Source organism: Lactuca serriola, chromosome 5 (genome assembly GCF_051521515.1).
Source record: "Lactuca serriola cultivar US96UC23 chromosome 5, Lser_US96UC23_V15, whole genome shotgun sequence".
Lineage (NCBI taxonomy): Eukaryota > Viridiplantae > Streptophyta > Magnoliopsida > Asterales > Asteraceae > Lactuca > Lactuca serriola.
The window spans coordinates 43,132,919-43,159,491 of NC_136412.1; positions in this window are offsets into that span (position 1 = coordinate 43,132,919).

Genomic DNA, 26,573 nt, shown 5'->3' on the forward strand with positions numbered 1-26,573 from the left:
GATGAAGTATAATTTCCTCTCCCTTAATTATAGCAAAACAACTTTTTCCCAATTGAAACTTTTGTTTTCTATAATTAACATTGCTAGCTTGCAATACTTAACATAATTATCATGCTGCCACTAACATGATGATTATTAGCATAACTCTTATGCTCCCACTAGCTTTGACATGTACTCAGAAACCAGCTGGACTTCTAGAAATCAATACTTCATTGACTTTCTTACCAAAGTTCAGATTTCTGATACTAGATTGTTTTGATAAGACTTTATCAAAATCATACACCTTCCTTTAGATAGCACACTTGTGTATCTAAACAATTATGAAGAGGGATGCCGTAATCATAATGTTTAGACCTTTTTGCCACTTCTCACAAGTCCATGTTAGTGTGCCGGTTAACCACACGCGCTCCACTAACGACTTTGAGAATGCAAATATCACAATTGCTATCTAGCTAAAATCTACTTAGTGAAAGTGTTTCCTCACCATCATTTTCATGAATCGGAGAGAAACCTTATGACACTTAGATTTACTGGTGTATGTGTTCTTATCCATGTGAATTTGTCAAAACCATAATCATAAGACAAAGATAATGACAAATTCAAAACCATATGGACTGAACTCAATCTTAATTTCTTGCCACCTGGCAGCTCAAGGGCCTACCATTGCTTCCAAGTTGTTGTGCAACAAATTGAGAACTCTAAGAACTCATATGAAAAGCCAACTTTACTGGAATGGGCACAGAATATGTCAACACGATAGGTTATAAACCTCAAGTCGTGTGCTAGAGAAGAACTTCAGGTTTTATTCTTGATTAGTTCTTGAGACTTTCAAGACCTTTAAGACTCCCACTGTCCTCTTGACATATAAGACTTTCTTGTCAGATATTCAAGAGATAGTGCGGGTTCTAATCAAGACAAACACTTCAAACAATTGGCCTTAGTTGGTCTTTGTTTTATCCAAAACATCACAACTTACCAATTTCAAATGTACAAGAGTAGAAAACTTTTACTCTTACACTTGACAAGTGTTTTAAACCTTCTTTTGAGACATGTCACTCAAGTTACAATCTTGGAGTATGACTCTAAGACTTGTATTGGAACGAAGTATGACTCATCTTCTTGATTTAACCATTTCAACAATTCAAGATCCTCTTCTTAGTCATAAGAATGCACTAAGATTTCCTTAGAGAACTAATTGTGCTATGGTTTCTTAATCATTAAGATGATCACAAAAGCTGATACTAAAGTATTCTCCCATCTTTTCAGATTTGAGAAACTTTTATCCTTCTGCCTAATTTGATTCTTCTTATTCGCTCTGCCATACATTGAAACTTTTTCCAATGTCTCAGAGTTACACTTAAGCTTGTAAGTATAATCATATTTACTGAACTTAAGTAAATCATGACGAATAGTCTTATCAAACTTTTTGTGGTGGACTAAATCAGTGCACAAGACTATGTACTCGATCCCTTAGTCCATTACTTGACTCACACATCCATGTGAATAAGTAATTAGTCTTAATTTTTCCAAAACTTGAAAGTTCTCATTCATCATGCTATACAACTTGCATGATTCCAAGTTCCGGTCCAATTGAAACTTGGGTGATGAGAATCTTTCCTTATTTGGTAAATCTAGACATTACCACAAATGAAAGAATCAATTTCATATTTCCACTCTTGCTTTTAATGGAATCATATAAGCAACAATTTTTCCTCAAATGTCATTGTAAGGATATTTTAAAATAAATAAAATCAAAAGTTTTTCTTTTATTTTAAAACTTTGCGGAAAAAACTTATCCTTACAATCCATAAGCACATGAAAACTTGTTGTTATCTATTCCTAAGCAATATATCATAACTCCTAAGAAGTAGCTCAAGAATCCGATTTTTCAAACTATGCGATAGAAATCCATCTATGCGATCAGATTCAGCATATTCTTTCTTTAAGTTTCTTCACTTTTCTTTCATTCTTAAAACATCACCATGTGACCCAGTCACATCATGTATCAAGAATCTCAGAATAGAAACTTAACAGAGTTAGATAGTGGAATTTACCTGAAGTAAAGTCAAACTTATTGACTTTAACATCCTTAGGTAAATTTGGCAGCTTCGCAACCAATGCCCCTTCCTTTGGCAATATAAACATATGGATCCTTTGATAATGGTACATAGGACTATCACAGACTTAGTTTTTCTCTTTACCATTTGGTCAACCGAGTTGACTATGGCCGATCCCTTTCCATTGGGAAGAGAATGCTTTACTAGATATCCAATGTCATCATTGTCAATGTCCATAAAGTTTTAGGAAGTTGATCTTAGCAAATAGATAAGATCATTAAGGGTCTTGTCATAGTCTGTTTCATAGGTGTCCCAAAGAAACTCACTATGTGACTTAGAAAGTGATTGAACCACCAACTTTCTCAAGACTTTGACACCCAACTCTCCTGGCTTGTCAATATGTGACTACATCTCCAAGATGTGATCACACCTAGACCTTGCCTTGCCAATAGGGCTTGAGTGACCTTAAACTTTTCAAGAACTTGTGGGTTTAGGAGAATAATTTGAAGAGGTGAAGAAGTATGATATCCATGGGACATCATCTTCATTAGGAAAGCTTGTTTCAAGAGATTTGGGAAGATCATAAATGTCTAAACCAGACATCTTTTGGGAGATATTCAAGATAGTTGATCTTAAGTCCTTAATATGACACCCAATATGAAATATTAAGGCTAGGACCCAACAAACTATTTTATAACTTAGAAGAGGTATGCCGTAATCCAAGCTATAAAATATTTGAAGGTAGGTGAATGACGATTCACCAATTTCCACCAAGATAAACGAAATGTATAATTAGGTTTTAATTGGTTTTGAAATTCCTAGATCTTTGAGATTCATTGAACTTTTCAAAGGCATGTTTCAATCTCGAGTGTGCCCTCCAAGTTTTGTGACTGGGATGCCGAGGATCACAAAACGAGGTGTGAAGTAACCATGCAAATCACTTGGTACCCTTAATAAATTACCCCTCAATCGATGTGCCGGTTAACCACACACGCTCCATCGATACTATGATAAATATTTAGTCACCCTTTACCTACCTTGTTAAGTCCAAGTTAGTGTGCCGGTTAACCACACACGCTCCACTAACGACTTAAACAAAGTGCAAAGTGTAATTTCATGGATTAGCACCTTATTCACATTTTTCCTAAGTAACTAAGATTGGGTATTATTAAGAGTTTAGTTACTTAGTATTTTCGTTAATACTTTTAATGAAGGGAGAATTCTAGTCCTGTCAAACCCGTTCGGCTAACGACCCTCCACCAGTCAAGCAAGCGGTGGGTGAGAGTGGACACCCATTAAGTTGCCATTTTATAGGCAACAACCTTATACCCACCTTATAGACCGGCTTCGTGAATGAGGCATACTAGCGGTAAGACTGACTTTACTCTTATACATATATATATTATTAACTTATAATATTATAAAGTATAAGGGTTGAATTTTAACTTTTAAAATTCTAAGGGCTAACTTGGAATTAAAGTATTCATACTTGAAAACTTTTCAAATTCCAAAACTTGAGGGCAAGTTTTGAAACTATTCAAAACTAATTAATTCCATAACTTATGTGTTTAAAGTAGTTTTAATCCAAAAACTCTTCAAGTTCCATAACTTGAGGACAAGTTATGGAAGACTTTAAACTAATAAAAGAACTAACTTTTCCTTTATTTTATAACTTATGGATTTAATTATGGTTACATATTTTTCTTTTAATGAAGTGACTCTTGAACTTCCATAACTTGAGGACAAGTTATGGAGTCATAAAAAAAAACATTCAATGACACAAGACTCTTCATTTTGTAACCATTGCCAACTATTATGAGTTTTATGAGTCTTTAATGTGACTCTTCATGTAACTTGAGGACAAGTTACACAAACACATTTTATACTCAACTCTTAGATTAAAATGGATTGAAAACAACTATTTCACTCAACATTTCTATTAATCTAAGCAACTCACAAGAACAAGATAATTCAAATCAAACTTTTTCATGTAATTAGTCTAAACCTTAAACTAATACAAAACATGAATCTATTGACAATTATCTTTGAAAATGGATTAGCATGAACATTACCACACCAAAAACAAGTTTATAAGTTCAAAAACAATTTAGGGTAATGTTCCTAGTCCATTTCTAGCCAAAAACCTCGAATATATGCTGTCTGGGGCTCCTACTCGGCGAGTGGCATCAACCAACTCGGCGAGTTGGATGCATTTTGCCTTGGACTCGGCGAGTCCATTTATGGACTCGGCGAGTCTGCTGGGCAGACAGCATCAAAACTCGATTTTCCAGCTTCTTTTGCAAGTATAACAAGAAAACAAGCCTTGGCTCTGATACCACTGTTGGGTTTTGAGCATTCTAACACTCCTAAGTGTACATGCAACCCTAAATACCTTGGATCTATGTTTTCTCTGTTATACATGCAAATAAGAACTTCCAAGGTATTATCCTAATCTAGCATACAAAACAATAACTATAGCAAGATAGAATACATACCTCTTTGATGTAGAAAGTCTTCATGAAGCTTGAGTGCCTAGTGCCCCAAGTGTGACACCTCAAATGGAATCACAATCATCAAAACACTTGGAATGACTTGAGAGAATTCTACACTTATCAAAATCGGCTAGCCCTCTCTAGAATAATACTAGTTGCCAATTTTGTCAAGAATAAGATCTTTATATAGTGTTACAATTAGGGTAAACCCTAATTGTCATGACTTTCCATTTCCTTGGATCCATGGGTACAAATACACCATGGAGCATCCATGGACCATCCTATGGGTTTTAGCCCAACTTGATTATCCATGGAGCATTAGCCCACTATACAAGTATGGATGATTTACACAATCAACCCATATATTTAATTAGTCTTCTTTTGATCACTTAATTAATCCTAGATTAATTCTTGATCAATACTAATTAAATAATCTTATTATTCTTATTATTAATATACTAGAACTTATAATATATTAATAACCATAAGTGTCTTATTTCTCTCATCCAAGTGCATGATGGTATGCAACCCAAATGGACCATGCCGGGTCGGGTCAAGTCTTACCAAATATAGTTATGGACTTAGACATTAATCCAACAATTATATTAGTATAGGGTTGAATTTTAAACTTGTAAAATTCTAGGGTTTGAAATTTAAATTGTCTAAATTAAACTTTTAATCACAAAACATAAATTTCAAAACTTGAGGACAAGTTTTAAACTTTTTAAAACATAAGGGATCAAATAACAAATAATCCAAATTAAAATTTAATCACATAATTATCCATATTTGATTTATTTAATTATTTCTTGCAAAACAATTTACCAATTTAATTAAAATAATTAATCAATTATCACATAAGGAAATTAATATTCAATTAATTGATAAATATCTTCAATTAGGTCAAGAATATACTCAAATATATGTTAAAATCGGATTTATATTGACCCATTAAGATTAAGGTAAGTTTCCAAAAGATAAACAACAAGAAATCCCGAACTTAGCTCTTTCTGACGCTCGAACTCGCCGAGTACCACAATGGACTCGCCGAGTTGAGGCCTACTCCCCGAGTCCACTATGGAACTCGCCGAGTTCATCAGGCAGAATGACAAAAATCAAATTTTGCAAGCAACAATCAAGCAACCAATGCATCCATTCAATAGAAACCAATCAAGGCTCTGATACCACTGATGGGTTTTAGCCATATGAACATTCCTATGTGCACATACAAACCCTAATGCTTGGATCTAGGTTTCTCTAATTGAACATACATGGTATCCAAGACTTTTGAACAATAGATCTAGGTAATAACATAAGAAAAACAGATCTAGAAGATTACCTTAAGTTACTTGCTTGAATCTTCTTGTCCTTGGAGCTTAGAGTCACAATTGTCACTCCTCTAATGGCGTACAAACACCAACTTAGCAATAGGATGATTAGAGAGAGAGGGGAGGGAGCAAGAAATCGTCTAGGGTTCTTCCAAAGGCAAGAGTGCCGATTTCATTGACCCCTTGGGTCTATTTATACTTGTAAGGCTCCTAGGGTTTCACCTTTAAACCCTAATTGGATAACTTAGGCCCTAAGCAATCCAATCCCCCTTATGATAAGCCTTGGACGATTTCTAGGTCTATCCAAAGCCCTAAAACCATCCACCCCTTATCCTTAAGGGATTATAGCCCAAAGTAAAACTATCATACAATTGACAGTTTATGCCCTTTTATTTAATTAATCTCTTTAAGTTACCAAATTAATTCCTAATTAATTTATGACTTATATTAATCAAATAACAATATTATAATTCCTTATATTATTCTCATAATATATAAATAATATTTCTTCTCTCATTACAAATCATCCTGTCAAGTTGCTATGGTGAAGGCAACCCAAAAGGACCATGCACAATCGGGTCAAATACTTTCCTAATATAGTTGCAGCCTTAGACACTATTCCAACAAAAAGACCATTTTACCCCATACCTAGTTTGGTCCAAGACTAAGGCCCAAGCCTACAATCTAAAAGGCCCAAAACCAAATAATCATCTAAGGCCCATACATGGCCTAATTTTCCATATTGGGCCTAAACCCTTACATGTGCCTTACCCCAAGGACCACCAATTTTATTAGTCCAAAACACTTTCATTCAAATGAACCAACGAAACCCCAAGCATCTAGGCCCAAAAGAATGGCCCAAATCCGAAGCCTAAAATGTGAAGCCCATCAGACTGAGTATGCGGGGCGTACTCAGCTATACGTTAAGCGTACAGGCTAAATGGCTTGTACGCGGCGCGTACAAACTTGTACGCCCAACACACTCACCTATTCAACCAAAAGTCACTTTTAACCCTTAATCCATTAAGAAAGTGCTCTAAAGCGTAGATCTGACTTCATTGAGCTGGATTATCACGTTAAGTTGCTAACTACAGCCATGCATGTCTAAATGAAGCTCTTAAGCTTAAAAAGGACTTAATATGTGACCTAATGCATGCACGAGACCCAATACCCCATAAAGTTTGCACCTTTGTGCTTAAGGAACTCCTAATAAGCTCAGATCTAAAAGAATAAGTCCTTCAAATGTCTTAACTCAACAACCAACCCAAAAGGGACCAAAAGATAACAAATCAAGCCATAAATAGATCTAAACATATAAAAGCCAAGGTATGAACTTGATACCTCAAAAGTCTTGCAAAAAGGGTGATGATTCTGGATCTATAGACTCATCACCAAGCAATGCACCATCAATCTTCTTTAGTTCCTTCACAAAGGGAAAAATGACCACAAAAATCTCCTCGTGGGCTCAAGAAACATAGAAAGAGGGCTTAAGGGGTTGATTTAGGGTTTTAAGAGGTTTGGGGGTTGGTAAAGAGGCCAACCCTAAAGACTTAAGGTCTTTAAATAGGGTACAACACACTTAAATTAGGGTTTCCTTCACTCCTTGTACGCCCAACGTACAAGGCCTCGGACTCGCGAACATTCCCTCCTGGTATGCTAAGAGTACACCAGTGTACTCCCCGTGTACTTCACTTCACACTAGTAAGCCCTGCGTACTCCCTATGTATCCCCCCGTGTACTAGGGTTACCCATAAACCCTAAAATACCCCGATGTCCATAACTTCTTCATTATAAATCTGATTTCGACGATCCTTATATCCACTAAAAGGTAACAAGAAGCTCTACACTTTTATCAACTCATACACGCCTTAAGATTTCTCGAAAAAATAAATTTCCAAAAAGCCCAAGCTGACACTCTACCAAAATACCTCTTGGCTCCAAAACACAAACTGAACACCCTGATCATCTAAATTACATCACCCACACCCAAATGAGAAACAATTTGGGATAGGGCATTACAATCATTAACAAACGTATCACCATCTAAAGTTAAATGGAAACCATAGAACTCAGGTGATATGCTAACCCACCTAGATCGACGAAAGGGTAATGGGTTGTCAACTAGCTCAACTGGAATTTCTTCCTCATGTTGAGTGCTAGTGTTGTTTGAGGTTCCTTCATTGTTTGATTCTTGAATTTCTTCAAGATCAATAGGAATCCTACTCTCCTTTTGGAATACGAGCTCTCTCTCATGAAAACTCCTCTTCGAGCTAAAAAGTAAACGTTCTCACTACGTCTGTAGAACAAGTATCCAAAGCGATTCTATAGGTAGCCAATGAAATAACACTTATCGATACTGGGTTCAAGTTTGTCATGAGTATCTCGTCTTACGAGCGCTTTACAACCCTAAAACTTGATATGCGAGAGAAAGGGAGCTTTCCCTGTCCACATATCATGAGGTGTTTCTGCAACCTTCTTTATTGGAACAAGATTCACGATATAGGCGGTTGTCTCTAAGGCGTACCCTCATAAATGAACAGGAAGAAAAGCTCGAATCATCATGGAAAAAACCATATGTAGTAAGTTTCGATTACTAGATAGTCACAGAACTCGATACTAAGATATTCACCACCTCTTTCATATATGAGCATCTTTATCTTCCTACCCAATTGATTCTTGACTTCGTGCTTAAACTCTTTGAACTTTTAAAAGGTTTATGAGTTATGTTTGATTAATTATATATAACCATATATGGTATAATAATCCATAAGCGTCACATAATATCGATTAACATCTCTTGTGGCGGATCTGAATGGCTCACATACATCTGTATGAATGAGGTCAAATAATACATTTCCTATTTCAAATGTCCCATTGAAAGGCGTCTTAGTCATCTTGCCCACTAAACATGATTCACATTCATCATCTGTCCTAAGATCAAATGATTCCAGCACTCCATCCTTTTGGAGTTGGGTGATGTGTTTCTTTTTTATGTTTCTGCAATGAAAATGCCACAAACATGCCTTGTCCACACAATTAGACGAATCAGTATGAAACAAACTATTGCATAGGTTATCAACACAAGTCACAGTTTCATACAAACCATTACAAGGTAAAGCTTTAAACATATAAACACCAATTTTATAAGAAAAAGCAGATCCAATATCATTATCAAATGAATATCTAAAACCTTGTCTGAATAATGCATGAAATGAAATAATGTTTCACGTCAAATCTGACAAATAACAACAATTCCACAAATTATCCCTAACACCACTACCGATCATAAGTTGATAATTCCCAATCATGGTAAAAAGTGAAGATTGCCTATTCCCCATGATCAAGTTAAACCTTAAATGCTCCACTTCATCACTTTCTCTTAGCCCCGACAAACCAGAACAAATGTGTAGACCACACCCTGTGTCAAGGACCCAAACATGAGACCGTTGTGTGTTATTAATTTCAATCATGTAAATACATGAAGAAGACGGCTTAATATTTCCATATTTCAAATCCTGCAAGTATTTTGGGTAGCTTCTTCTCCAATGACCCTTTTCACCACAATGGAAGCAAGTGGCATCTTTAGGATCACTAGTCGCAGGGACATCAAAGTTAGGCTTTGTTTTGGACCCAATACTAGACCCTCCAACATGCGCCTTCCCTTTCCAGTTGGATTGAGGATAAGCCTTTCTCTTTTTCCCTTTTCCAAATCCAATCGCCAGAATAAGAGCACTTGTCACAGAAGAAGCATGATTTTTCCTCATCCCTAACTCAACAGTTCGCAACAAGTTGTGGAGCTGGCTCAATGTCTTCTCCATGTTGTTCAAATGATAAGTTAGAACAAACTGATTGTAACTAGGATGTAAGGAGTTAAGGACCATGTCAATGGCTAAATCCTTGTTAAACGACACATTAAGTCTTTCTAGCTACTCCATGTATCTCTGCATTTTCTGTGCATGAGCAGAAATAAGTTATCCCTCCTTATGCTTGCATGTTATGAGAGACTTGACCACTTTGTAGCATTACTGTCTCACTTTCTTGTAAAACGTTTCAGAAAGATCAGTGCACATTTCATAAGGCCATTAGTTATCATAGAACTTATCCAACTCTGGTGCCATAGTGGCCACCATGATCCAAGCGACCTTAGTGGCATCATCAGAGTGTTTGTTGTAGGAAACAATTTCCTTAGGAGTAGTGTTAGAATGACCAATCTCAATGAGAGGCTTTTCGAGAATGTATTCATTGTTCTCGTACTAAATAGTCATCTTCAGTTTACACATCCAATCCTTATAGTTAGGACATGTTAGCTTCTCCTTTGACATAATCGAGAGAAGAGTGAAGTTCGATTGGGGAGTTGTAGTTTGAGTAGTAGCAAGTTCACTGGTTCCAAACATCTACACAAAGAGACAAAGTTTTAGTTAGTTATATAAATCCTTAATATTTTAACCCATAATAAATATTCAAGGCTAGGATCCAAAAACAATTTACAACAAAGAAGAGGGATGTCGTAATCTAATTGTGAATTTAACAAGATAGGTAATACAAATTTATCAATTTCAATCTAATATAAGATTCCTAAATCAGTTGAGATTCATTGAATCTTATCAATGACATGTTTAATCTTAGATTATGCTCTTCAATTTATGATTGGATACCGATCATCACAAATACTATGTTAATAACCATACAAAACTACTAGACAACCTCGAGGTCATTTATCATCTCAAATTGATGTGCTGGTTAACTACACACGCTCCATCAACAATGATAATTTTGATTTGTACATCACTCAAATTTATAGTCCCAAATTAGTGTGTTGGTGAACCACGCATGCTCCACTAACGACTTATAAAGAGTGATTTGTGTTTTCATGGATTAGCATACACTTCATATTTTTTCCTAAAATAACTAGAGTGAGATTTTAAAATAGGTTCTATTACTTTATAGTATCATACTTAATGAGGTTATGTCCTATCAAATTCATTTGGCTAACAAACCTCCACCATATAAGGGACCGTGGGTGAATATGGACACCATTCAACGGTTATTTTATAAATCATTTCCTTATACCTTCTTATAGTATGACTTTGTGAATGAAGCATACTAACGATTTTACATTTCTTATATGTATAGTATTAAACTTTTAATATTACATAGTATAAGGTGTATTTTAAAACTTTTCAAAATACTTGGTCTAAAAATAATTTTCGAAATTAAACAATTAATTAATTAATTTTAACCAATTAATGATTTACCAATTATCTTTTAATTAACTAATCACTTAAATTAATTTAAATCATTTAGGATTAATTGTTATCTTGAATTAAAAATTAATAAAATAATTCAAATTTAAATCATTAGGGACTAAATAATTATCTTCAATTAAACAATTAATAAAATAATTCAAATTTAATCCCAATCCTTAACCCACTAATTTTTGAAAATATGGATAAAGGTTACCAGGTTTTAATTACTCAAATTTTAAGGCATTTAAAATAATAATTTAAGGAAACTAGAATCCCTAAGGGAAAACCCTAACATTTTCAAAAAAAGGGTAGGGAAGCTAGGTTTTCAGGAAACCCTAGGAAACTCGAAATTTACAAGGCAAGGGTTTATTTTCGATAAACCCTAATTTAATCAATTCATCTAATGCACTAATCAATATAAAACATTAGCTTTGATACCACTGATGGGGTTTCTAGGTTATAAAATTACATACAAGCATAAAAAAATACTTAACCCTTAAGTTTACATGCTACCTTGATTGGATCTATGTTTTATCTGTTGATAGCAATTATCTATGAACATCATGAAACCCTAAAGGGAGGCTATGAAAACCGAAATTTACATAAGATTAGGGTTACATACCTTTTGATTATTATAGTAAATAATCAAACCAAATCCTCTTGAAGTTCGTTGGAAAGCAAGCAACCAAAGCTTGAATACCTTTAATGACTTGTACCCAAAACCCTAGCAACTAGAAGACTTGAGGATAGGAGGGGGGGGGGGAGAGTTGAAATTTTGGTAATCCTTAGAGAGTTATGAGTGGCCGAAAATAGGTACCATAAGGCTCCTATTTATAGCTGATAAGGAACCCTTGAAACCCTATTTTGAACAATATAATACCCCTTCCGTCCTATATTAATAGTCCATGTTCCTTTTTGGTTTGTCCTAAAATGATTGTCTACTTCTAAAAATAAATATCACTTTTACCAAAATACCCCTCATTAGTAGTTAAACTACCATGGAATCAAATGAAACTACCATAGAATTAAATATAACAAAAGGGTAAAGTTGTTATTTCGTTTAATAAAGTTAACGGTAATTAATGTTTCCTTAATCTGTGTGTTTTTTTTGACTATGGACAATAATTTTGGGACAGAGGAAGTAATATCTTTCAAATTGGTAATTATCCAAGTCCTTTATTATCTAGTAGGATTAATCTAGAAATCCTAAAAGTATTAGCCAAAACCGGCCAGCTTTATTAGGTTCAAGAACCATCTCTATTCAACTATTGAACAATTACAACTTAGCCCATGCACTTCCAATAAATTCTAATTAACTAGAAATTAATTATAATTAATTTCTAATTAATTCTTAATTAATAGTTACTATTTCAAATTAATATATTAATCATATAATCTATTAATATTATTTCAATTTATTAATCATATAATAAATTAAAAAATCAACCTCTCTCTCAAAAAGGCATTCTAATCAGTTACCGATAATGAGGGCAACCCAAAAAGGACTTTGCCCCTTGTTGAAGATTATACCAATTTAGTTATTGGATTAGACAAATTAATACAACAGTCGATACGAACGCGTAGATATAGAAAAACATCGAAAACAGAGCTCGTATGCGAGAGTTATAATTTTTAGAAGATTGAAAGTTTTACCCATAAAGGTTATGACATGGCACTACTAGAGGGTGCCACATAGAATGACCATAGACCTAGTATCTAAGATGATGTGGACCATAGAAATGGAGACACGTGGCAAGAACTAAATGGGGCCAACGTGTCAGGAGCAAGACACGTTTATATCTATAAGCGCAGCGCGCCCTCGTAAATTGCCTATATATAGCCTCCGAATTTAGCTCATTTTCACACACTTTCAAACCAATTTCTCTATAAACCTCCCCAACCATGAGTCCAAATTTCCCTATTTCTTTGTGTAGTTTTAGATGAGATCTGATTCACAAGAGAACCGTCAAATACAAGCATTCGGGTTGAAGTTGTACCTATAAACTTTCCACACTATTGTCTGAAAACTCTTTAAGTTAAATTGCACTTACTAAGCTTTAAGTGTAACTTATATTTGTATTCATAGTTTTCACTATGAATCAGTAAATAAGATTTATTAGTGATTCCAAGTCTTAATGTTGCTTATTACTTATGAGAGTGATGTTTAGGCTAGATCTAGTGAGGTGTTTAAAGTGGATTTTCCAAATAGTATACTCAGTATACCAAACAAATCCTACCTCCGATATAATCTTACATGATTATTCCTTATTTGATAGAACTCAGTATTAGATGGGATTAGTGAAGAATCTAAATACTAGTTGTTATGCAAAAAATGGTTTATAACTACTAGAGTACATTATAGGTTAATACGTGTTGGTCAAGCTACCTTCAAAACTACATACTTAGTTGCTTTGAGACTGTCCAAGTGAGTTATATTACTATAAAATGTATTATAATATATATCCATATATGTATGCTTGAATACAATATATTTTATTTATTCATTATGATTATGTGGACGGTTGACGGTGGAATGTCAGACCGTGAGCTTATACACTCATGTTAAAGACGGAACGATGATAGGCCGAAAGTCTAGACACATGTTACCGGTAGAATGGTGAAAGGTTGTGAGCCATTATTTGTATCTATGTGTATGTATTGTGGTATATGGTATCTGGGGAACTTACTAAGCATCGACTTACAATTGTTGAATAACAATTTTTTAGGATGTTCTTCTGATCGTGGGAAGACTCCAACATGACTGTACTTGCATCGCATAAATTAATAATGTTTTAAAATTCCGCTAAAAACTCTCTTTAAAAAATGTATGACAATGATCTTTTAATGAAAATGGGATGTTGAATTTTATGATCTATATGTTTATTTAAAAAAAAGGAAAATTTTTTGTTAAAAATCGGAACATTACATAATGTCCCTCCCTACCTTATTTTAAAAACATTTGTGTCTTTATTACTATGGAAGGAGCTGATGTGGCATGCCACGTCAGCTGTCATGTTAATAGTGCTGCCAAGGTAGAGTGTTTCATGGACATGTGCGCTACTAAATGGGTCAAAAGGGACTAAAGTGTAACACCCGGTTTCGAATTACTTCATTATTCGGGGCTGTGACCCAATCGTCAGTTACCATAAGGCTTGGGACCTTAGAGAAGAAAGGATTTGGCCCTTTTGGATGAGGGTGTTAAAGTCTAAGTGATTTGGGCGTTCGATGGTGTTTCGGAGCCCAAGGGCATAATCGTAATTTGTTACTTTAGTCCTTTATGAATTTTAGGTTTGGCTCGGGGAGTTTTAAGGCTAAGATGAGTTGTTAGAAATGTAGGGTTTCTTGTCACTTTTCCGTGGATATAAAGTTTGTCGGAAACAGACTTAGTTCGATGAAGTTATGGTCTTCGGAGTGTTTTAAGGTTTAAGAAGGAACCCTAGTACGCGGGGCGTACAACAAGTTACGTTTGGCGTACTAGCTGAGAAGCTAGTATGCGGGGTGTACCTTTAGTGTACGCTTAGCGTACTAGTGGATAAGAGTCGCGGGTCAGTAGCCTCGTTTGCGTATGAAGAGTACATTGGGTGTATGAAGGGGAAATGGAAAACCCTAATTTTTGTGTTGTACCATGTATAAGCTTCATGTTAGCCTCTTTTGATTATTTCTTCGACAACCTCCATATCCTAAAAACCATAATTCCTTCCATAGTCTTTGTTTGGTGATCTTGAGCTCTTGTGAGGCTTTTATGGAAAGTTTTTATGGATCTAGAAGAAGAAAAAGGAGCTTGAAGACTTGTTCTTTGAAGGAAAGCTTTGAGATCCAGCATTAACATCTCCTTTTGGCGGTTTGGGAGGTATAAAGTCCAAAACTTGCCTTTTAATTTCATGGATCTTCTTCTTAGCTCATTTTTGGTCATTTTGACCTTTTTTGGTTGATGATTGGCAGTTAAAGTCGTTATGAAGCTTGTATTTGTAGATCTAGATATATTAGGGGTTCCTTGGGCATATAGGTGCAAACTTTATGGTGGTTTTTGGTTCCATGCATGTATTAGGTCAAGTACTAAGCTTATTTGAGCTCTAGAGTCCCTTTTAGCCATGCATGCACATAAAGTTGGAAACTTTATATGATTAACCGCTGTGGGGAAGTCAGATATGAGTTTAGATCCAAGTTTTAATGGATTAAGTGGTAATTTGGAAAGATGGCGATGGCTGGTGAGTACGTTAGGCGTACAAGTATGTACGTTGCACGTACAAGCCTTCCATGTAGTATGCTGAATGTACATGCTGAGTACACCCCACGTACTCAGTAGACTTGGGCTTCGGTTTTGGGCTTTGTTGTGTTGGGACATGTTAGGCCATCTGGATTTTATGGTTGGGCTGTTGTGACTTGTTGGACTTTCTTGGGTGAAGGCCCACGAAAAGAATTGGGCACAATTTAGAATATTGGGCCATATTTAGGCCTTAGATGCTTAATTTGAATTTTGGGCCTTCGGTCATCTAGTTTGGTCGTTGGCCTTTAGCCAAGCTTGAAGAAGGGTAAAATGATTTTAGCCTAATTTGGACTCATAGTGTGAGTCGGGGGCTAGATGTTAATGGGTTGTCATTGTGATATTTGATAGCGCGTGGATTTTAGCGGATCTGCAATCAAAGATTATTCTTGTTGTTGATAGGGTATTGTCTTGATATTGACAGTTCGGGGATCTGACAGCCAGCAGTCAGGGATCATCTACATGATTATCTGTTGTATGTGCACATGTTTGGTCGGTGGCTGAGGCTTGACTGCTTTGTGCGTAAGCCAACAGGCCGGGGCATTCCAACCCGATTATTGAATGGGCCCGAGAGTATTCCATCCCAAGGATGATTGGACCCATAGTATGATGGCATTCCAACCCGGTGGTTGAGGGTCTTGGGGTATTCCAACCTAATGGTTTTCTGGACCGGTAGTATGATGGCATTCCAACCCGATGGTTGAGGGGCCTAAGGTATTCCAACCCGATGGTTGGTTGGACCCATAGTATGGTGACATTCCAACCCGATAGTTGAGGGGCTTGGGGTATTCCAACTCGATGGTTGGCTGGACCCATATTATGATGGCATTCCAACCCGATGGTTGAGGGGCCTAAGGTATTCCAACCCGAGGGTTGATTGGACCCATAATATGCTATTTGTGGTATATGTTATTTGTTGTGTGTTGGTACTTTGGGGGAACTCACTAGGCTTTGTTCTTACATTTTTTTGGTTTGTGGTTTTAGGTATTTTAGAGAGTCGTGGCAAGGCAAATGCATGACCATACACATCCTGATTTTATGTCATTGATCTTGGGAGGCACTGATTTTTAAATAATGTTTTGAAAACACTAATTTTGTAAGCATCTCTATTAGTAAAAGGGGTTGTTTTGAAAAGTTTAAAATTGTTGAAAATTTTGGGATGTTACATAACGTGCAAGAATTAGCTGGTTTTTTGAGTTTTTTTATTCAAAAAAAATTGTGACTTTTTTATAAATTTCCCAAAATAATGAGACTTTTCGAGAGATTTGTTTTCTTTTGGGTTATGATTTAATTATAATGTTTTATTATTGAGTTATTTGTATAAAAGACTTTATATTTTAAAGTTTTTATATGGAACTCTTAAAAACAGATAAACTATTATATTTTTTTATTTATAATTTCACTTTTTTAATAGACTGTCAGTAATTCTCCGGTATTACATAATTTTTCGGAAAAAGCTTTTAACTTTTTTTTTTTGAAAAAACTCTAAACGCTTAATTTTTTACTTCTTTTAGAAAAAACTGTTATATTTAACAAGCTTTATTCATCTGGACTAAACTTTTTTCGCTTTGGCTCATCATTCCCTTGTTTTTCTTGTTAGTGTTTATGTTATTTTTGATATTTTTTAATGCTACAATCCGAATAAGATATTTGATTTTTTTTCAAAACAAAGAGAAAGAATGTCATGTACAAATCTTAATAATAAACGCATATAAAATATCTAATAGCATAATACTCAAAAAGGGTAATAGGTGAAAAACAACGGTCTAGTTTGAATTGACATCTCAAATTGTTTTTGAAATCAAATGGAATGATAGCAAATGGAAAACCTTCTACTTCTATCTTTGCTATTTTGGAGACTACATTTACTAACTGAATGTTTTGTGATTGCTAATTGAAATTTGTGTGTCTGTTAATTTGAAATTGAATAATATTGCAATGTCTAAAGATTTGTTGATTCTATTATTATAGATATGACTATCTTATGGGAAAAAATTAGTCTCAAAAGAATCTAATGACATTAATATTGATCAAATTATTTTTAAGATTGAAAATGCTTCAAACCCAGGAGAAATGAAATTTATATAAGATTCCAAACATAAATTAAAGTGTAACGTCCCAATAATTAAGACCAAAAATTTCAATTTTTAGAAGAATAAAAATCATCTTTCAAAACATGTTCATAAAACCATAATAGAATCAAGTATGACCAAAACATCCAAATACATTAGAGTAATGTAAAATGCAGAATAACGTGGTGTACGATGCGATCACCCCAAACTCTTCCCCTTGAATCCGGAAGTACATGAAACATAAACTATAAACTGTAAGCACAAAACTTAGTGACTTCCCCAAAATACCACATACCATATATATCAAACATATAACGGGCCCCGCCCAATATACAGATTTGTCAGAAATATGAGATGGGCCCTGCCCGGTATACATATAGACACATAAGTACATGCAAGATTCACAAAGGTAAATAATATACAATATACTCATCAGGCTCCGCCCGATATACATATCAAATATCATACATGCAAGAGTCACACAAACAACTAGTATCCTAATCATAATGAACCATGGGCCGGTATTGGTGCATTTGAACTGCCAAGCACAGTGAGGAAAGTCACCTCAAACTGCTGAATCTCTCAGATAAAGACTTGGACTGCTAATTCAGAAAAAATCCCCGTGCTAATAACATCAAATAATATCCAATCAATAATTGGGTTATAACCCATGACTGGGATCCTAGTCCAACTGTCCAATACTCAAGGCAAACGACCATTTTACCCCTTCCTAGATTGGCCCAAAATCCAAGGCCTAATCCATGAAAAGCCCAATAAGGCCCAAATTCCTAATTGGGCCCCAAACCCATCATGGACCTAATTCCAAGAAGGCCCAAGGCCTTGTACAGACCCAAAAGTCAGAAGGCTAATGACTCCATAGGGCACAAAACTCTTCTATCCTAAAAGTGACCCAAACCGAGAAAGTCAACAGAAGTCAATGGCAGCTGAGTATGCCCAGTTTACTCAGGATTATGCCCGACATACTACCAAACAAGTAATGATCGGGGACCGGGAAACGTACACGCAGTGTACACATACGTACGCATAACGTATGTTGCCATTAAGCACTTTTCCATTAAGTGCATAATACTTGCAACCAAAAGCCCAAACTTCAGATCCAATCCTTAACAAACTTCTTAATCCATGAAGTCATAAACATGGAGCCTTTGCATGGCTCAAAAGGACCCAAACATCACTTTTAGCATTCTACTTTCACCATAATGACCTAAACACATGTATGGTTGATCCACAACCATTAAGATGCTAACTTTATGGACTAAGGACCTCAAAAACATCAAGATAAGCAACTCCTAACTTCTGGAGTGGAAGGAATCCAATAGATCTGATCATATGACCAAAATGGGACAAAAACTTCATAAAGACTAGATCTAAGAAAACAAGGAGCAAGTTCCAAGCTTTATACCTCAATGAAGTTGGAAATGATGTGAGAAATATGGATCTACAAGCTCTTCTTTGATCAAGGCTCCTTCTTAGAAGTTCTTCTTCAAATCTTACCGACACACACTAAAACACACACAAGAGGGTCAAATCTATTCAAAAGGGGCTAGGGTTTCGAAATGTGACTCAAAGGGCTTTAGAGGCTATGAAATGAGAGGTCCAAGGTTCATAATGTTGTTTAAATAGGGTCCAAACCCTTAAAATTAGGGTTTGTCCCCTACATGCGCACGCCTCGCATACTACAAGTTTTTCGAAAATGGCAAAACTGCCCCTAGGGACCAAATTTTCAGAGTATTTACATACCAAGGGGCAAGAATGAAAATACCTTGAATCGAGTCTTACAACTCTCACCCATTTGAATTAGACTTAATCCTCGAACTCTGCTGCCGCAAATAACTCTAGGTAGTGCTCCCTCATCTCATCCTCAGGCTCCCACATCCAATTTGAACCCTTGCAGTGCTGCCACTGCACCTTCACCAACTCGACAACCTTGTTCATCAAGGTTATCGTCTTCCGATCAAGAAGCCCCACTGGTCTCTTGATATAATTCAGAATATCCTCCGATGGAACCACTACAAAATCATCGAACAAAGATTTCCGCAATGAGATACATGAAACATACTATGGATCTAATTAAGATCCTCAGGAAGATCCAAGAGATGGGCTAACCGGCCTACCCCAACTAAAACTTTGAAAGGAGAGATATACCTTGGGCCTAGATAGTCCTTCTTGCTGAATCGGATGACACCTTTCCAAGGCGGCATCTTCAGGAGAACCATATCCGAAACTGGAACTCTGGCTCTGATCGACGCTTGTCGGCATAACTCTTCTACTAACTCTATGCCGTCTGAAACCGACACCCCATGACTTTCCATAACTTCCCTGATATATATATTAACCAACTTCTCCGCAGAGATACTCTCCTGAATCAGAATAAAATGAGCTCTCTTGGTCAATCGATCCACGATGACCCAAATCGAATCCACTCTACATGCTGTCTGAGGCAACTTCGTAATGAAATCCATGGTAATCTCTTCTCATTTCCAAACGGGAATGTCTAACTGCTGCATATTTCTGTGAGGTCGCTGATGTTCGACTTTGAACTTCTTGTAAGTGAAGCACCTCTCCATATACCAAGCTACATCTCGTTTCATACAGGGCCACCAATAATCATGACGAATATCTCTATACATCTTTGTCACACCCGGATGAATAGAGAATCTTGACTTGCGTGCCTCCTCAGTTAGAACCTGACGTGCACCACCCCAATAAGGAACTCACACCCTCCGATGGAGACTCAATAATCCCCGGCTATCATAATCGAAGGAAGCCACCTGACCCACTATGTGCTCACTCTTCTGGTGCTCTTCCTTCATAGCCTCAACCTGAGCCTCTCAAATTTTCTCAAAGAGTGGAGTAATCATTGTCATTTTCATACAGATATCCCTGATTGGAGCTGCGACCGCTTTGTTGCTGAGAGGATCGGCCACCAAATTGGCCTTCCCAAGATGGTAAAGGATCTCACAATCATAATCCTTCACCACATCCAACCACCTACACTACCTTGTGTTCAGATTTGGCTGATCCATCAAATACGTCAGGCTCTTGTGGTCCATGTAAATAGTACAACAAACCCTATAGAGGTAATTTCACAAAATCTTGAGGAGAACACCACATCCCCTAGCTCCAAATCATTCGTAGGATAGTTCGTATCCTGAGGCTTCAACTTCCTCGAAGCGTAAGCAATAATGCGACCCCTCTGCATCAGAACTGCACCCAAACCCGTGATTGATGCATCATAATAAACTACAAAATCCTTAACACCCTCTGGCATGTTCAGAATCAGTGCCTCACACAATCTCTATCTTAGGGTCTCAAAAGTTGCTTGCTGCTCAGGCCCCCACCGAAACGATAGTCTTCCTTGTCAATCGAGTCAGAGGAACCGTTATCTTGGTGAAATCTTGAATGAATATCCGATAGTAGCTTGCCAACCCAAGGAAACTATGAATCTCAGATGGAGACTTCGGAACCTCCCATCCCATCACTGCCTCAAACTTTGGCTGGGTCAACCAAAATACCATTATGGTTGACAAGATGCCCTTGAAACTGCACCTTGCGCAACCGAAACTCGAACTTGGAGAAGTTCGCATACAGTCTCCCTCTCCTCAAGATCTCTAACACCTCCCTTATATGATCCTCATGTAGCTCCTGGGTATCAAAATAGACCAGGATACCATTGATAAATAGAATCACACACCGATCCAGCATCGACGTGCATATGCGGTTCATGAGGTCCATGAACACGGATGGATCATTGGTGAGCCAAAAAGGCATCACTACGAACTCGTAATGACCATAATGAGTCTGGAAGGTCGTCTTCTGCACATCATCCTCTCTGACCCTCATCTGATGATAACTCGAACGTAGATCAATCTTTTAAAACCAAGATGCACCCTGAAGTTGGTAAAACAAATCATCAATGCTTGGAAGCGGATAACTGTTCTTCACCGTTATCTTATTCAGCTCTCGTTAGTCAATACACATCTGATGCGACCCATCCTTCTTCTTCACAAGTAGGATTGGCGCTCGCATGGCGAACTGCTCGGTCGAATGAATCCCATATCTAACAGCTCCTGCAGTTGTGTAGATAACTCTTTCATCCCTGAAGGAGCTAGCCGATATGGTGCTTTGGATATAAGAGCTACAACAGGAACCAAGTCAATCCTAAACTCCACTTGCCTTTCCGAAGGCACTCCAGGAAAGTCCTCCAGGAACATATTCATGAACAATCGACACATCATCCATAGTCACCTTACCCTTTTCCCGGGTATCCATTACATAGGCAACATATCCAGAACAACCCTGATGAATTTAGCGTCTGGACCTAGCTATTGACCATATAATTGGACCATGCTAAGCACTCTCTCCCTAATCCACTAACTCTCCCCCACTTGGGGTCTGAATGCTTACCATATGATGTTCACAATCAATCACTTCCCCATTGGGGCTCAACCAGTCCATCCCTATAATAACATTTTTCCCACGCAAAGGAATAGGAACCAAATAATTCAGATATTGCTTGTTGAACATCTCTAGAACACAACCCCGATGTACCGTCGATACCCAGGTAGATCAATCCTCTGTAATCTCAACCTCTAATGGATAATCTAGCTCCCCCAAAGCACCAAAAAACCTCTTGGTGAGCACATGAGATACAAAAGCTCAGGTATCCCCCGAATTAAACAATACCAAGGCAAAGATACCATTCACGAGGAACGATCCTAAAACAAAACACATAAATATAAGTAGAAAAATTCAACATAAATAAATAGATAAGGAGAAGATACATACCAGTCACCACATCAGGTGTTGTGTGAGCCTCTTCGATTGTTAGCTGAAGAGTCGTACTCCTGGCAACAGGCGCATCCGCCTTACCCTGGTGGCCATCAGTAACCCATAAAGTCTCTGGAACGGGTGCTACCACTGGTCCCGCTGCTGCCAAACTCAGAAAATTGGCCTTTTATGGGCCCCTCTGAATGCAATGGAAGAGAAACGGGTGAGATGTCTGGGTGTTGGTGGTAGTACCAGTACAATCCCTACTAATATGACCTGTCATGTTGAACTTGAAGCAGTCGGAACCACCCACCCTACACGTCCCATTGTGCACCTTTTCGCACTTGCCATAATGGCCCTGGCCTTGCTGGCCTCTCGATCTCAAGTAAAAAACCTTGGGCATCTTGCCCGAACCCTCTGAACCCTGAACATGATCTAGCTTCCTCTTCTTCTCCATCTCTAAATCAATCTCTCTCTAGATCTCGCAAACATATCATCCAGTGTACAACAACTAGATCGGCTTACAAACTATCGGTATCACTCCTCAACATCTCATGGTACCTCACCTTCTTCATCTCCTCATCTGCCACATACTACGGAACCAGCAACACCCTCTCTTGTAACATAGCGGTGCTCTCAGCCACTATCTCAGTAGTCTGGCGGAGATCCTGAAACTCTAGAGTCAGCTGCTGGACCTCAATCACAGGTGTGATATCGGACCAAAATCTCATCACAAAATCTTCCCAAGTCATGGACTCAATCGCCTCGCCTCCCAAGGCATGCCTTACATCCTCCCACCAGTCTCGAGATTTGTCTTTCAGAAGACAATAAGCAAGTTTGACATTTGCCTCATCGGGACAACTGCTAGTGCGCAAACAATTAGTGACATCCGTTAACCAATGTCTGTTCGCGATCGAGTCCTTCTTCCTAAAAAATTACAAGGCTCCACATTCCCAAAACTCACGGAAAGTCAAAGTGTGATCTCCCATCATCGCTACCATCTCAAAACGAAGTAAGCCCAAGTGCTCCTCTAAAACCTCCATGATACCCTCCTTGATTGTACCGAAGACCACATGAGTCTACTCAATAATATTACGCATAATCTCTGATGAAATGAACTCCCGCATTTGATCATCCAACTATTCGGCTCCAGAACCCGAACCTAAACCCTCACCAGCGCCAGAACCACTACTAGGTCTTCCTCGAGTCACCACCATACTGCAAATAGACCATTTAAACCATCATAACACACACACACACACACACATATATATATATATATATATATATATATATATATATATATATAAACATTGAGAGACCCCATACTCTACAAGCTTCTTGGTATCATCATAACATTCCTGAACTTGAGTACGGATCCTCTGCTTTTAGTAGTGCAGGCCCATACTACGTTCCACATCTATTCGTACTTTCCTCAAGGATCTCTTCAAATCCGCCAAGTCACTCTCTTATCTGTACATACAATCCTCAGTGAGACAAGGCTCCCAACACTAAATCTCTTCCTAGGTTTTCATGGGGTAACCACCACACTACTCCCCGTCATCAGATGCAGAAGGAACTGCCCCTAACGCCCTCTAACTAGATCATGAATAAAATTACATATTGTTAACGTTACCATGAACGGTCACGTTAAATGTAACGGGGATAAAAAATGAGATGTTATCTCGTTAGGACTTTGGCCAAGGCCTGGTCTTGGCTAATGTAGTCTAGCACCGAGGTGGCAGTTTGTTTCCCTCCACGAAGGACGAAAATCCCCTACGATCTTCTCATTCACTCATGACCAATCAGAACGTGACATAAAGCTTAGGTGACGCCCAAAACTGACATCACCAGGCAGTTAGTTAACGTGGGCGTGATCCTCCCAGTCAGAGGAGGCCACATCTCATGCTTATCGGATGAGGTCTCCATGATCTGTTAGAAGCAGGTATAAAAGGATCTATTCCGCCTCAAGGAAGGGATCCATCTTCTCTCCCACGAATATTACCCTAAAATTACCTCTCTCGGAAAACTAAATTGATCATCGGAGCGACGTCCTGGGAGAACACCTAGACTTCCTTTAACGACCATTCTTTGTGTTGTGTTCTTTGGAAAACTCCCAAGACAGATCCATCATCCGGCATCCAAACCCCTGTAGAGCTGTCACAACATTTGGCGCCATTCAGATGTATCCTCAGAGTGATACAACCAATAAACGATGTTGGTTCTCTGCAAAAGTTGGATCTAAACCTAACAACATCTGGGACAACAGTAGAAGATCTGTTCAAAATACCAGTGGCATTAAACAATGACCATCATCGCAAGTGTATAACACAGCTCCCGATACAGGTCTAAGGGCACAGGTCCCACTGATTACGGCAGAAATAGCAGAGCTAGTACTCCAGAGCTGTTTCCAGTAACTGTCTTCGGATGTTCCACTGCCTCAGATGGCGATATCACATCCCGATCTGTTGCAGACAAATCCTTATGACAACAAACATGTACTCACCATCTCTAACTCTCGTAAGAGGAGCACACCTCACTACACAAAAGATGAGATTAAGGCACTCTCGAGAAACCTATTCAAAATTAGCTTCTCAAGCAGTGATCCCAGACCATCAAACTGGGATCTGTGAGACCTACTCCTTATATCTGGATTCATTCGCAACACGAAAGTCCATCGAATATACATTGACAATGTTAGTTGTTGTGATATGCTAGAGAGCATAGAATCGAAACTGCATAGGGGGTCCGTATGAGTATCGTCTCCTGTTGTCACAATGCAAAAGAGAGAAATGACCATTAGTCAACGTCCGGGAGGAGTTCTCGGGATAAAGCTCCAACGATCAAGTTAGTATGAGATCTGAGAAAGATGGTAGAAGATTACAGGGAAGAGAGAATTATGTCCCCTTCCTTGTCAGGAAGATGGATCCTTTTATACCTGTTTTAGAGGCGTATCTCTCAACCAATTCTATTGAGAATTCCCTTGTGAGGTGCGACATGGCGGACCCATATTGGAGGGTCCTTCATCATGCCTTTTGCCTCATTCCCCCATTCGCTGGGAGGGAATCTCCTAATTTTTTATGAAGATCATAACTATCATCTAGTGAGCGAGTAGCCCTCTCTGATTGGTCTAATGTTTGCTGGGATGTAACTTCCTAAAATAGGGGTTAAGGTGCCGTTCTGTGCGTTAACCGCCATATCTGCGTTCTTTGCGTTGGAGAAGGTCTAGACTTGGCTTTAGACTAGGTTCTGACTAGGCCACGCCCGGTGCCGTTTTAATTCTTTCTTGACGTTCCCCAAAGGGATATGTTCACAAGTCCCTTAGACTCATAGGTGTATGTGTCAGCTTGACAACGTCGCCGTTCGAGTCTATGTCCCAACATGTGTATGTCCAGGATTAGTTCTATCGTTTGACATAGTAACACCCTGTTCTGAATTGAATCCTAGTCTGAGCCTGTAGCTCGAAGGCCAGTCATCATAAGGATTTTGACTTTTGAAAAGGGTAAGATCTAGGCCATTTTGGGTGCGAGTGATGTATTAGAAGCGATCCGGATGTTCGGTTTGTGTTTTGGAGCCTAGGGGTATTTTGGAAAAGTGTCAGTTTGGGCTTTTGTAGAAAATGGACTTTTGTTCGGAAGGTCTTAAGGAAGATATGAGTTGATAGAAGTGTAGGGCTTCTTGTTACCTTTTCGTGGATATAAGGATTGTCGAAAATGGATTTATAATGAAGAAGTTATGGACTTTGGAAGTTTAGTGGTTTCAGGCTTAGCTGAGTATGTTGGGCGTACACAAAGAGTAAGCTAGGCGTACTAGTGAAGAAGGCAGTACGCTGGGCATACTGACCAGGATGGTCGCGAATGTTCTTCGGAGTACACTGGGCGTACCATACGTACGCTGGGCGTATGCCAATCAGAACTGAAACCTATTTTAGGGTCTTAGACCCTATTTAAGCTCATTATCTCATAACCTATCCCTAATATCTTCAGCCTCCACCCTCTAAACCCTAGAAATCGACCCTTGGCCCTCATTTGAGTGATTTTGGAGCTTGGATGGCCATTAGAGGAGTATTTTTGGTGTTTTTGAAGAAGAAGGTGTTTAGAGAAGAAGCAAGAGATTGAAGAGAGCTTGTAGATCCAGAGATTATACATCATTTCCAACCTATTGAAGGTATAAAGTTCTCATCTTGGTGCTTCTACATCATAGATCTAGGTTCTCATGGATATTGTCCCTTTTTGGTTTCAAGAACGGATTTTTATGGTGCAAATCCGTTTTTGGACTTAGGGTTGCCACCCATGAAGCTATTTGAGTCCCTTGAGCAGTAAA